The sequence below is a fragment of the Rhinolophus ferrumequinum genome, chromosome 17, assembly GCF_004115265.2.
Source record: "Rhinolophus ferrumequinum isolate MPI-CBG mRhiFer1 chromosome 17, mRhiFer1_v1.p, whole genome shotgun sequence".
NCBI lineage: Eukaryota > Metazoa > Chordata > Mammalia > Chiroptera > Rhinolophidae > Rhinolophus > Rhinolophus ferrumequinum.
Window position 1 is genome coordinate 40665425 of NC_046300.1, and position 14145 is coordinate 40679569.

At 52.1% G+C, this 14145-nt stretch overlaps 1 protein-coding gene across 2 annotated transcripts in view; it reads left to right on the forward strand.

The window, feature by feature from the left end:
* The first annotated feature begins 3731 nt into the window (after positions 1 to 3731).
* Positions 3732 to 14145, forward strand: part of SLC6A6 (solute carrier family 6 member 6) — a 78475-nt gene continuing 68061 nt past the window's right edge. The window contains exon 1 of one of the 2 annotated variants that reach the window (XM_033133048.1): positions 3732 to 3869. The gene's annotated coding sequence lies outside the window, so the exon portion shown is untranslated. Of the gene's footprint in view, positions 3870 to 3941; positions 4078 to 14145 lie in introns of those variants that run through there. The other variant, XM_033133047.1, reaches the window with a different exon arrangement.

Consider the following 14145-nt stretch of genomic DNA (forward strand, 5'->3'; position numbering starts at 1 on the left):
CCTGACTCAGCAGGGCTAGTGACGGGGAGTTTCCCTGGGCGGCCAGATGACCCAGCATGGCTGGACCTCCAGTCAGCATTGCAACAACTCTTGTCGGTCACCTGAAAGGTGAGACAAACTATTCTGTGGCAAGGGACAAAGGGTTTTGTTCAAAGTTCTGGATCAATTTTATTTTATTATTGCCAGCTGCTGAAAAAAAGCATCATCAAATAGCCTTTTCACAATCTCCATCACTGCCTTTAAGTTCAGGGCTGGAGACCGTAGCCTGACGCTTAGCCATCTCTCCTCAAAAGCCCTCTGTGAGTTCTCCCCAGATATTGATTTTCAATCTTGAAATGGGAAGAGGTAGTCCCAATGGAATTTCAGGCTAGCTTGTGGCTTCTGAAGGAAACCAATGCCTGGGTTTCCTTGAAGTTCCCTCCTTGTTGCCAATGGTTTCATTTCCTTGGTACTCATAGTTGCTTCCTAGAGCTTCCAGCTGCTATCCCCTGGCAAGGAGGCAGGGACGAGACACAAAGTACACCAGGAGTTTGAAGCTCAGCCCCTGCAGGGGCGGGGTCGGTGGCATAAATGAGGGAACTTGCCAGGTGGGGATGGTGGCACCCTAGGAAGCCCATGCCCCCATGTGAGGGGGTGGCGGCTGATGCCACTGAGCTCCAAGTGATGAGAGACAGGTAGGTAACGGGCCTGAGGTGGCTCCATCTTGCCATTGTATTTTTCCAGAGAAAGCAGACATTCAGTTATTCAAAATGTGAACTTTCCCAAGTTTTTATTCATGGCAGTTAATTCAAATATTTTAAAGCCCAGTGGATGCGAAACAAGCATATCAGTGAGCTGGATTCAGTGTAGTTACGACACTCCCCTCCACCCCGGTTTGAGATCTCTCCTCACAATGGCTCAATGAGGTCCATTATTATGTCCCATATTCTGGATGAGGAAACTGAGGCACAGGGAGCAGGCATGCAGGCCCAAGTCACACAGCTGGGAAGCAGCAGAGGGGAATGGAAACTGGAGGTCTCTGGCTCCATGCTGAGCTCGGTCCACCTCCCCTTGTGCTTCCGCCTCATCCCCTCACTACCTGCCTCTCCTTGTAGAGGTTGAAGCACTTTCTGGCTTTCCTCCCCCCTCTCCCCTCCCTCCCCTCCCTCCCCTGTCCTCTCCTCCCTTCCTCTCTTCCTCTCTCTCCTATCCTCAGGGGCTAGGTTTTTCTCTGACGACCACAAAGGGTCCCGGAATCCCCCCGCCCTCTGCCCGTTTAAGACTGTGGCCTCTGGAACCAGATGGCCTGGGTTCTAATTCCAGCTCTACTGGAATGTGCCCAGGGAGCAATCTTGGGCAAGTTACTGAATTTCTCTGTGGCTGTTTTCCTTGCTGTAAAATGGGGGAGATTAATAATGCCAACCCCGTAGGGTTGTTGTGAGATTTTAACAAGTGAACATATTTAAATGCATTGAACTGTGCTTAGCATGTAGCTTGTTAAATTGAAAAAAAATGCAACAAACATTTGTTGAGGACCTGGTGTGAGCCAGGCCCAAGACTCAACAGGGGCATAAAGGACAATGCCCCATTATCCCTTGTGAAGTTGATGGTCTAAAGGAGGAAGACAGAGGGTGGAACGAGCCTTGTCCATGTGGCCTGTCTGAAGTTCAGATGGTCTAATGGGCCTTTCCACATTGCAGCCCTGGACATGCCACTCCCCTCACTGCTCCCATGGCTTCCCTGCCCTTGGTCATTCTCTGCCACCCTCAGCCGGCCCACATCACCTTTGCGTTAGATCTACTACCACTCTTTCCTGCGGGCCTTTGCACAGCAGCTTCCTCTGCCAGGAACACACTTCTCCTTCCCTTCTCCTCAACCCCATGTCTTAGTCAAAGCCTCCTCATGGTTCCAACCTCAACTCTAGAGTCACTTCCCTGCACTATGACCTGCCACTTTGTACTGCGTGCAGTGATGCCGGCACAAGGAGCCTGGAGAGTTTCTGGTTGCTGTCTGCTCCTTCAACTTGCGAAGGAAGCTCACTCCCATCAGGAGAAGGGGAGAGCTGTGGGGACTCAATTGCTTCTCTCCTACTTTGGTTTCCTCACACAGAAAAGAGGTGCAGGTACCCTGAAGTCAAAAGAGAGGGCTGAGGTGCCTCAATGTGGATGCCGCTTGTGGTGGCTGGAACACTGGAGACACTGCTGGTCCCTGGGTGCTTCCCGGAGGACGGGGCACCTGGAGCCAGTAGAGAAGGCAGGGAAGGCATCAGAAGAAGGCAAGGGAGGCTATGTGCCAGGAATGGCCAGTGTCTGCGTTGGCTGGAGCTGGGAGGGGGTAGCCTGCTAGAAAGTCAGATAGAGCCAGACAGCAGGGGGCCCTAATGAGGAAGCCAGGGAGAGGCAGTGTCATCTCCGGAATCCTGCTGCTCAGCATCTCTGGATCTCTGTCTGGAACTGCTCAGGAAGAAAGTGTTATGGAACTCTTCCAGCAGTGGGTCCTGGCTGGGGCCAGGTTCTGACGTGGGGCTGGCTCTCTGTGGGGCCCAGGGCCTTTTTGGTATTTCTTCCATTATTCTCAGTCTAAAAGGTGGAAGGACCCACAAGCTCTCCACACAGCCTCCCAGGTGCAGAGAGGGAATGATTGAAAGAGAGGAGAAAACTGGGGCTCAGAAAGGGGAAAGACCTTGCTGGAAGTCACACAGCACTTCCCCCTCATGCTCAGCCAGGGCCTGGTTATGGAAAATGGTCTCTGAGGACCCACTCACGCAAAGGACAAGAATAATAGCACATTCCCCATTTTCATTTAAAAATAGTCGCAGTAGCTGACACTTGCTTGGCACTTCCTAAGTGCCTGGTGCTGTTCTGAGCACTTTACACTGTTAACCTTGGATCTTCACAGCAGCCAGAGGAGATAAGTTCTACTATTTTTATTTCCATTTTACAGATCAGGAAGCCAAGGCACAGAGAGCCCGAGTAACTCCCCCAAGGTCACCCAGCTGGGGCAAAGCCAAGAATCTGGGGAGCCCTTTACCGGCTTCACCACACAATCGCAGATCCCTCTCATGCCTGGAGTGGCAGAGAGGGAGGGTTGCGGGGCCCCTTCCTTGAAGGAGCATATCATGGCTTAGAGCACGCCCAGGAGCACGCCGCTTCTTGAATCTCGCCACTCAAAAAGCCACAAGCCCCTCCTGGGAGCCAGGTGGATGGGCGACAGGTGGGGTTTGGAGGCTGGGGTTGGGGGGGAGTGAGTTGGGGTTGGGGGCTCTCTTGCTCATCATCCGTAGGCGTGAGGGGGATGAGGACCAGCTGTACCACTTGGCACCAGGGGTTGAAGGGTAAGGGTTTCCAAAAAAAGTGCGCTGTAATGGGGGAAGCTTTGGGCCCAGTGTTCGCCCGCGGCCTGAGGGTGTGTGTGCGCGCGCTCGGCGAGCCCATGCTCTTTGTGTGTCCGTGCCCGTGCGCGCGTGCATGTGTGGGGTGTGCGTGTGTGAGCGCGCGCGTGTGTGTCCGTGTGGGGGCGGGGCGGGGCGCTCCAGTCCCGCCCCGGCCCCGCCCCGGCCCCGCCCCTGGCCCGGCCAAGCTGGTATTTTTCCACCCAGCAGGATGGGTGATGCTGAGCGCTGCCTGCTCAGACAACAGACACGCGAGGTCAGGAAGAAGCCGCTTATAAATTACCGCTTCCTCCGCTCCGCCACCAGCGCACAGCTCCGGGCCCTAGTCGCAGCCCCGCTCGCTTGCGGTCGCCGAGCCCCGAGAACCGCGAGCCCGGAGACCCAGCCACACCGAGAAGGAGCGCAGAGTGCGGACCCCGCGAACCAGAGATCCAGCGGGCGTGCAGCTCCCGGCGAGTGGAAGCGAGCGCGGCCGAGCGTAGCCCCGCGGCCGCTCCAGGTACCCGAGGGAGAGGGAGCCCGGCGCGCGGAGCTCCCGCCGGGTCTCCGCGCTCCAGCCAGCCCCGACCTCCTCCCGCCCAGTGCCCCCCATTCCGGCGCCCCTTTCACCACCGAGGGAGGGACGGAGGGTCGCCGACTCAGACCTGCTGGAGAGGCGGTTATTGTTTCCCCAGCGAAAGGGCTCGGACTTCTCGTGCAGGCGGCAGGTGTGTGTGTGTGTGTGTGTGTGTGTGTGTGTGTGTGTGTGTGTGTGTGTGTGTGTGTGTGTCTCAGTCTCACTGGGCGTCTGTATGTATCTCTGCGTCCCTGTGTGTGTCTGTGTATTTCTCAGGGTGGCTGCTTCTCCGTGTCCCCAGCAGCATGCACCGTATGACCCAATGTATACCTGCTATTCTCTGTGTCCTGGATTGTGCGTGTTCTAGGTTGTGTGTTCTAGTGTGTGTCTGTGATACCTGAGTATGGCTGTGTCGCTGTGTCTTAGGATGTGTGCACTTGTATGTCCGTGTGTGTGTGTGTGTACGTACCTGTGTGTGTGTGACTGTGTCTCCAAGTACCTGGCTGTGCACGTGTGTGTCCCCAAGTGTGGCAGTGTCTCTGGGTCCCTGGTTGTGGGCACTTGTGTGTCCTGGGCTGTACCTGAGGGAGTGTCCCTGGTGCCTAGAGGGCCAAACAGCCTGAGCTGGTTCTTCAGGGCAGGCACTGAGTGGGGAGAGGTGATAGGGCGGCATGGCTCCAAGGGTACTGCCTGTGTGCAGTGTGCAGGTGGCAGTGCCAACATCCAGCCGTCTTGAGGGACAGCTGGGGGCCAAGTGGGCTGTGGGCAGGGACAAGAAGACACTCCTCTTGACTTTTCCCCTTCCTTCTGGGGGGTTCCTCTTTCAAGCGGGCAGGTTCTCTTCCTGCTTCTACCAGGGAAGCCAGAGAGAGAATCTTAGGGACCTCTTCTATAGCCCCATAGCTTCAGCCTGGATTGGAGGGGGGACACTCAGAGGGAGGTGTGTGCTCGGCAGGGCCACCAGCCTGGCTATTTTGGTCGCTGCCAGGCCTCTGCCAGATCCCGGCCTTCCCCAGGACCAGCCCCAAAGGCTTGGGAGGCAGCCCGGGCCCCCATTTCCTGCCTGGTGAAATAAATCAGCTCAGTAACCGTTGAGACGCTTGAACTGAGGGTCTTCAGGCTGAGGTTTTGAGGTTTAGTGGCGCGTGGCTCCATTTGGACTTCGGTAAATTGGCCCACGCTTCGGCACTGCTGACGTTCAAATAAATGTCATGGAGGAGATCTTTTTTAAATTTCTTTTTAATTTTTTTCTTGGCTGGAAGGGAGGGGATCTCATCCAGAGTCTCCCAGCCAGAAGGAGTTTATTTTTATGAGAGAGCCGCTGAGTACTTAGCAACCGCCTGCCTCCCTCTCGACCAGGGAGTCATCCAGGGAGTGTGGGGTGGGCATGAGGAGGTGTGGGGGTGGAGTGGGGAAGGAATTTCATTAGGATGTTGGGAGGGGGTATTAGAGGGAGTCTGAGGGTACTGGCTGATGAGTACCCACCATAGAATAGGATTGGCAAAGTATCTTGAGGTCTTTGGCCAGGCTCAGCTACCAGTTGACCTGGGGCGACCTTTTTTTGGGTCTCAGTTTCCTCATCTGTAAAATGGGTGGAGTAGACTGGTTATGGAGTAAGCAGGATCTAAGAGACAGGAACTTGTCCACAGGGAGCTGAGTTCAAGTACTGTGCCTCTGTCTCAGTCGGCAGGTGACCTTGGGTGATTCCCTGGGCCTCTGGCAGCAAGGACGTCAATGTCGGCCTCACTGTGTCCTTGAGGGGATTGAGGGAGATGAGGCAGAATAAGCCTGTGGTAAGCTGTAAAGCTGGGCTTGGCTTCAGAGCTGCCGATTAGAGGGTGTCACGATTAGAGGATGTCACGAGGTTCCAGGTCACTGTGGTATGTGGCAAGGGCTAAGGCGCACCCTCAAGCTTTTGTCCTTAAGGGATACTCTTATACTAACCTGTGGCACAGCTGCAGTCAACCTCTCCTGCCCTGTCCCTTTTAGCACATCCTGCTGTGATTGGGTCACATCTGCTTTGCAGAGTTGGGAGGCCCTAGTGAATAGTGCATATTTTACAGATTGGCAAACTGAGAGTTGCCCAGAGGACAGCAGCTTAACCGGACAGTGGCAGGATTCAGCTTCAAAGGCCATCCTTTGGCCAGCTGTGAGTTTTGGCTCCATGGAGTTTTAGTAACTAGTGTCCTGGGGAGTTGAAATCAGACCAGAACCTGGGGAAAACAAGGGACAAAGGTGCCCCGGTCGTCAGGGTTGGAGGGTGAGTGTGTGGGGCTCATTGGCACCTTGATTCTGTCCCTAGTTATCCATTCTCCCTTCTCTGTGCCTTATCTGCGATCCCTACTATTCTTCCTACACAAGTGTCAGCCTCCCAGGAGGCAGTTGGGCCCCAGGGGTGGCATTATCTAATTCTCATTTGTCCACTTGTCAATGTGTCAAAGGACTTTGGAGCTGTGCTTATCTGAAAGTCTTTCCAAAGTTCCCAAAATTGTGAGACACTTGAGTCATTGAACATAGTCCTGTATTTAGGAAAGATCCGAAAAATAAATCACAAGGAGTGCCTGGAATGCAGCTTTGGCTGCAGCTGGAGGGTGTCTAGGTGAGAACCGGGCAGGCCTTGGACCTCCGGCGGTTACCCCGGCAGGTGCAGCCTGATCCCTCATTTCTGTAAAAGGTCATCAGCCAGGGTCAGATTCTTTAGGGCTGCATTGCACTCCTCCATGCTGGCCAACTTATCTTGACCAAAGTGTTTGTGTGAGTTTCTGGGTTCTGGAGAGGAGCTGTGGGTGTGGAAATGCTCAGTGGCCTTCAACGTGAATGAGAGCTCTTTTTTAATGTGCCTCATTTAGTTGGTTAATACACCTTGCTACAGTCAGTTCTGGCCAAGCATTGGATTCGGGGTAGAATACTGGCTTTTGAGGAGCTCATAGCCCAGAGGAAAAAGGCCCGTGTGGCAGCTGCTATGACCACACTGTGCATGGGGGGTGCAGTGAAGAAGACTCGGTGTGCATTAATGGCAGGGTCATAGGCAGGAGACACTTCAGCTTCATAGAGGAAGTGATGTCAGAGTTGGCATCTGAGTGGAAGAACAGGATGGGCTGCCATTCTGGGCAGGGGGGCACAGCAGGTACAAAGGCACGAACACACCTCCCAGGGGCCCAGCTGGAGAGGAACAGGAGCTAGCTGGTCAAGGGCCTTGAGTGGTGGATAAAGGAGCTTGGGCTTTATTCTGAAGGCAGCTGGGATAGAAACAGCATCAGACTGGGTTTGGAGACCGCAGTGGATAAGGCAGTTAAACGCGGGAGCCCAGGAAACGCCGATGGCAAGTGAGGAACGAGGCTGGGGTCTAGGAGACCAGTCACTGCTGGTCAGGGCACAAAGCATTTTCTGTGCCAGTGAATTTTGCCTTGAGCTCTTTTTGTAAACACAGGGTGAAGCCCTGGACATGCTGTTTAACAGGTATACAGGCCATTAACTTACTGGCTTTGACCTCCCGGGAGCATGCACCCCTGGCCTCTGTACGGTGAGGTATGTCTGTCTTAGACAGGGTTTCAGGGTTTCCTTTCTCACCTCACCTGGTCAGAGACTTCATTTGGAAACCTGAGTGGAGGGGCAGGGATTAGGGGTGGCGGGAAGAGGGCAGAGAGAATGAAAATTGCTGTTGTGTTTCCAAAGCTTTGTGATCAACCAATTCTCTCTTGTGAAAACTAACATTACAAATCACTCAAAACAATAAAGCGGGGTGGGGGGGGGTTGGTGGTATAAGGGGCAGGGGTGAGCAGCAGTAATTCTAGTCAGGCGTCAGAATTACTTGAATTACTTTTCACAAATCCAGATTCCCAAGCCTGGTCTGGACGTACTGAATCAGAATCCCAGGGGTGGAGTCTGGGAATCTGTATTTTAAAGTTTTTTCATTAAAAATTTTTTTTTTTAAATTGAGATGTAATTTACATGCAGTGAAATGCAAAGATTCTGTTACAGCTTGATGAGTTTTTACAAATTTATACACCTGGGTAACCACCACCCAAATCAAGATACAGAGCATTTCCAGCTCCCCCAGAAAGGTATCTGTGCCCTTTCCCTCTCAGAGGGAGCCAGTTTCTGATTTCTGTCACCATCAATGAGTTTGGCCTAGCCTAGAACGTCATACGAATGGACTTGAATGGCATATAGTCTTTTGTGTCTGGCTTTTTTCTGCCTGATGTTTTGAGATCCAACCATGTTATGTATCAATAGTTCATTTCTTTTATTGCTAAGTAGAATTCTGTCGTGTAGCTGCATCCGTTTGTTTATCCATTCTCCTGTTGATGGACATCTGGGTTGTTTCTAGTTTGGGGTGATTATGAGTAATGCTTCTATGAGCATTTGTATACAAGTCTTTTGTGGGCATATATTTTTATTTTTCTAGGAGTGGAACTGCTGGGTCATAGGATAGATATGTTAATTTTATGGGAAACTGTCAAAAGATCCTCTTTTAACTGCAGAAAATAATACATCTCACGCAATAGAAAACTATAAACTAAAGGTGATCCTTAAAGATCATTTTTAAAAAGTGCAATCCAATCTTCAGTCTGTCTGACGACCTATCATCTATCTCTTTCTATAAAAGCCTTTAAGATTATACATTTTCCTTGCCTATAGCTTTAACTGTATCCCTAAGATGTCTACATGAACATATACTCCTTTTTACTACTTTCTAGATCAGTTTTCATTTCGGTTTTGATTTCCTCTTCCATCTAGGGCTTATTTAGGGTCTGTAGTTATTTAGGACGTAAGCTAGCTATGGTTTTGTTTTGTCGTTAACGAAAATGGCATCATACTATTCTTGGTTCTGCCACTCTATTGAAACAACAGACCATTGTAGAACCACTGCTTTTCAGAATATACAGATCTTCTGGGCCATTCTGAACAGCTAGTGTGCATTTGGGAATCACTGGCCTAGGCTGGCCTGTCTTAGTCACCCAGAGTGCTGCCAGCTCAGTGAATGAAACACACCCACCTAATGACCTTGAACTTGCCCTGAAGGTGGGTAGAGAAGCAATTTGAGGCCATTCAGCATTCTGTGATGGGAAGGAACTGATATTTTTGAGCACCCACTCTGCCTTATCACCCTTCCTGGATTTTAAGCCCTGTGCCTGACTTGGGGTTCTTATCTCCATCTTCTAGAGAAGTTCATCCAATCTGAGAAAAGTGACTTGCCCCAGATCACACAGCTGGGAAATGGGGAGGAGCTTTGGAACCAGAGCCCATTTTGTTCTAATGTTTACTGAGCACCTACTGGGTACCAGGCTTAGTGCCGTGGTCAGGGGGCAGGGTTAAATAAATCAGACAGCCCCTGTGCTCCAGTAGCTCTCAGCCTCAAAGGAGGGGTGGAGATCTCTATCAGGAAGAGGTTAATGAACAACCCCAGGCAGTTTATGTCAAGGAACACCTGGGAAGGTCTGAGGGCGAGTAGGCCTTTGGCTGGGGAGTTTGGGCACTTTGTGATCATGGAGTTAACCCTCCCTGCCCACCCGCTTTATGGATGAGGAGACTGAGGTCTGAGTGAGGCATAGATCAATGAAGGAAGACAGGCTCTCAAAAGGGCCGTTGTTCACAAACCTGTGGTTTTTCCCCAGCCCCACCTGCCTTTCAGTGATTATGTAAAACAGGAGAACTTAAGGACCGAGTTTTCACCTCTCTCTCAAACTTTCGATGATGGCTGTAGTCAGGACTCTCAGATCCTGATTTTATCAGTGAATGGGAAAGAGAGCGAGGGCAAAGCCGTACTAATTTGAAAGATTCCTTAGAGCTTGGCTACTCAGGAGACACCGGCAGAATCTGGAATGAGGGTTCCTGGAAAGCGGGACCACCTGTGAGGGGAGGATCATGGAGCCTGGCTCCTGGTGGGCAGCTCTGTCCACTGTGTAGAGTAGAATTGAGGCAGTTGTGAGAAGCCTGGTGGGTGAAGGGCAGGAGATCTGAGTTGTGGTTCTGCTCCCTTGGATGCTTCCTGGCCCCTCTGAGCTTCAGCCTTCCCGTTAAGTGGAGGCTTGGACCACATCTCTGTGGGGTCCCTTCAATGAAATTCGCAGAGTCCTGCCTGTTCCATGGCTCTTCTTTGCACAAATAAAAGTGCTAAATGACTGACTGCCAGGTTCCACCATCCCCTTGCTAAGCAGAAAGTCCTTAACTGGGGAGGGGAAAGCAGGTTGCCCGTTGCCTGGTTGGGGATGCAGGGGTGAAGTGGCCCAGTGGATTTCAGCAGAGTCATGCTTAGTGGGTGAAGGGCACCGGAAGGGGGCGGTCCTGAAGGCTCTGCCCTCTTGCCGCACAGCCAGTTGGCACCTGGAGATAGATGATGGCTGCTCAGCCCTCATGGAGGACTCAAGCCGTGATTTCAAGGACATTCATTCTATTACCAGATGGCACGTGGTATCTCCTCTCTGGGTGGATGTCAGCACAGCTTAAGACAGTAGCCTCCTCACTAGCCTCCATGCCTCCTGGGCATCTCCCGGTACTGTCCAGGGGCCAGCTCTCAGCCTGACACTCTCCTGCTCAGAAGCCTTCCGTGGCTTTCTAGTGCTCCGTGAGACCAAGTCAGACTGCTGATTCGCGACCCTTCATGATCTGGCTCCTGGCCAGTGTTTGCCCTCATATCCAGCCAGATCTTTCCTGTCCTTGTGATCCGGCTGGATTCTGCTTCTAGACTGAGCCTTGGACTCTCTCGGCCCTGCCCAGGCCTCAGCTGCAAGGCCCTTTCTCCCTTTCTCCCTTTCCTCCTTATTCCCACTTATCAAGGGGCCAGCTTAAAGCCCCCTACTTGTTGACGCTTTCCTTGAGCCCCTTAACAGTGCCTAGCACATAGTAAGCACTCAGAAAGATTATGTGAATCAAAGTAGACGTAACCTCATGCTGCTCTGAGCCCCTATAGGGTGGAGCTCAGGCTTCTGAGGTCTTGCCTGTAATCCAGCCGCCTGACTGTGGGCACATGAGGGAGGGGATGCTCCAGCATAGGGCCTGGTGCACAGTAGGTACTCAGCACACACACACACACACACACACACACACACACACACACACACACACACACACACAAACTTTCTGATTCCCTCTACCCTGAAACGAGAGCCTATAGTTTGAACATCTGAGTGAGTCCAGGCTTGGAAATTAAATTCACCCATCACCATCCACCCATCCAACAAAGATTTATTCGTTTTAGGCACTGGGGATGTGGCAGGTGACTAAGACAGATCAAATCATTAGCTTATGAAGCTGAGCACAAAATAATTTAATGAATTATCATAAGGCCACCGAGTCATCAGGGTATGGGTGCCCTTGGACACTGGCTTGCTGTGTGATCTGGGTGAGTCCTTTCCCTTCTCTGGTCCTCAGTGCTAACCTGTAAGGAAACTCTGTGTTTGGGGGAGATACCTGCTGAGTAAAAAGGGGAAAGACCCTTTTCTGTTAGGGAGCGTACGTCGCAACTGCGTGGGGTGCTGCTTCCATGGGCCCCCTTTAAGGATGTGATTGTCTTCCTGTTGGTTTTCAAGATGTCTTAGCCCTCTTCCGCAAGGAACCGCCTGATTTGGGGCCTGGAGTTCTGAGATGCTCTGAACAGAGCTGTGGCAATGGGCTTTTAGTAAAAAACATTTCCTGGGGGAACAAGGAGGGTTTTCTTTTTCCCTACCATCGGTAGAAGAATGTAGATTAGAATAGACCTTAGAAAAAAGGAAAGAAAAAGAAACCTCCCCAAACCTGGCAGCCGCTCTTCACCAGTACTGAGCAGAATCCGTTTCTATCTTCCATGTCGCACCAGTGGAAGGTGTGGGTTGTTTTAAAAGGGTCACATCCCAGGCATGAAAAATCACAGCACCAGTCACGCAAAATGGTCTTCCTGGGGCAGCTCTGGACCACAGGTGTGTTTTGTGTTGTCCACACAGAGTTTTATAAATTTGAGCCATATTTATCAACATGGGATTTTTTTGCACCTGCATCTGGTCATCTGGTTTCTCTGCCCACAGTGCTGTCCCTGCCAGCAGCCCTGCGCCTCTAGTGTGCCCCCTCCTCCTGCCCTTGCAGGTACAGCAGTGTGTTGCTGGTAGACCCCGGGCAGTGGAAGCATTCCTGCTCTGTATAGGGGAGGTGATTCAGGCACTTCAGCTCCAGCTCGGTAGCCTTTTTGTGTTCACAGCCTGTGAGTGGGGACCATTAGCGCTTTCACAGGGTCAGTTCCAGGCCGGAGCTGTGGAAATCCAGGCAGCCTCCACACTGCTCCACGTGGGGCCTGCAGCCCCCACCCCCACCCCACAGCAGGCCAGGGCAGCCCCTCTGCCAACCTCTGCTGTGAGTTCTGGGTGGCGCACTCCAGGCACAGGGTAATTTAATCTTCCTCCTTGAATGCAAAAGGTTCAGCCTTCTTTGGAGAGGAACAGAGGGAGCCAGACTCTGCCGGAAGCCCCAAATCTGAGACCTGGAATGTTTTCAGTAGATTGTGTTCCCTTGGCTGAGACCTGTGATCAGTACCTACTCACTAAGTCTCACTGTGGGACACACCCCGCCTGTGTCCCTTCCCCTCTCCTAAGCTGCCAAGGGGCTCAGGGAGGTGGAGAGACACCAGAGAACTTTTCTTCCCTCTTGACATTTCATTACCTCTGACCCCTGTCTGCTGTCCCCCAGGCCTGAGGGTTGGTGGTACATTTTGGCTTGGTCTTGGGGTGCTGTAACTACAATAATAATAACATATACCAGGGCCCCTCAGACTTGGAAGCTGCAGACCTCACCTGGGATCTTGTTAAACGCCCCTTTCCATGCAGGAGGACTAAATGCAGGGCCTGAGATTCTGCATTTCTATCCAGCTGCCAGGTGATGCCAGTGCTGCTAGTCTGGGGACCACTCTGAGTAAAAGAGATGAGTCCCAGCTATGGGGCACCTGCTGCACTTTGTAGGCCAAGGCCTTGGAAGCATCATCTCCCTAATCAACACAAAAGATACCATTATTTCCAGTTTGCACATGAAAAGCTGAGGCCCAGAGATTTCAGGTAACTTGCCCAAGGTCACACAGCTGGGAGGTGACTGAGCCATGCCAGACCCTCTGGGCCAGTGCCACCTTGGAAAGGATGCTGGTGGGGAAGCCCTTTTCTACTGAACAAGCGTCCCTGGTCCAAAAGCCACAGGAGGCTTTTCAAGGCAGCCAAGTCAGATGTAAATCAGGGAGAGCCCAGGGCCCGCCAGGCTGTGCTGACAGCAGGGCTGCCGAGGCAGTGTGTCAGGCCCAGGCCCGCAGTGGGATTTGGTGCTGGCGTACTGCCTGGTGTGGAGAGCTGTCGGGGGATGCTAACAGCTCCTGGAAGACCAGTGTGGGCCTGTTGGAGCCCAAGGAGGCTCCGTGTCCTTTACAGCTCCCCAATATTTAGATAAGTCCCAGGGCGGAAGGCTGGCTGGAAGGGTGAGCAGTGGGACTGGTGTAAGCTGGGACCTGGTTCGTTAGTTGTTTAAAGGTTGCCTCATCCTTGAGCCACACAGGCACTTTACTTAATAGGGGGTCTGCTTTGAGGATCGAGCGGCTGTGGCCTCCCCCCTGGCGGGAGCTTTATTTTGCACGGAACACTTGCACCAAGCAACTGGGAAAAGTAGAACAGATTTAGGGTCTGGGTCCTGGACATGCAGTCTGGGCATTACCTGGGTGGGAGCTTGTTAGAGTGCTGACTCAGACCCCGGGATGGGCCCAGCTCTCTGTTATAACAAGCCCTCCAGGCTTACCTTTGAGAAGGGCTGATTTCTCTGGCGGGGGTTGGGGGGCCAGTACAAACGTCAGTCCTAACATTTGCAATAGACTCCTGGTAGAATACCAGGGTTGCAGGGGCCTCAGATGTCATTTCATCTGTGTCCCACTTTTCTGATGGCCTCATCAGAAAATAGTGTTAGAATAGGGGACATGCATAAAATTACATAGCACAGGGCATAGTTCTGGATTTTTAGGGTTGCAAGCAGCAGAAATCAGTTCAAACTAACTTAAAAAAAAAAAAAAGAAAGAAAGAACTAACTAGCTGAAAGGCCCCAGGGTCATACTTCATGCATAACTGGATCCAGGTGCTGTGAGGTGTCATTGGACGGACTCCAGAAAACCAGTGCTCCATGGCATCTTTGTCATGCTGGCCTTTCCCATGGGGTTCTAGGCTTCGTGAGAGTGGTGACCTCAGCTGTCTTGTTCGCCACTGTGTTCTCAGTGCCTAGAACA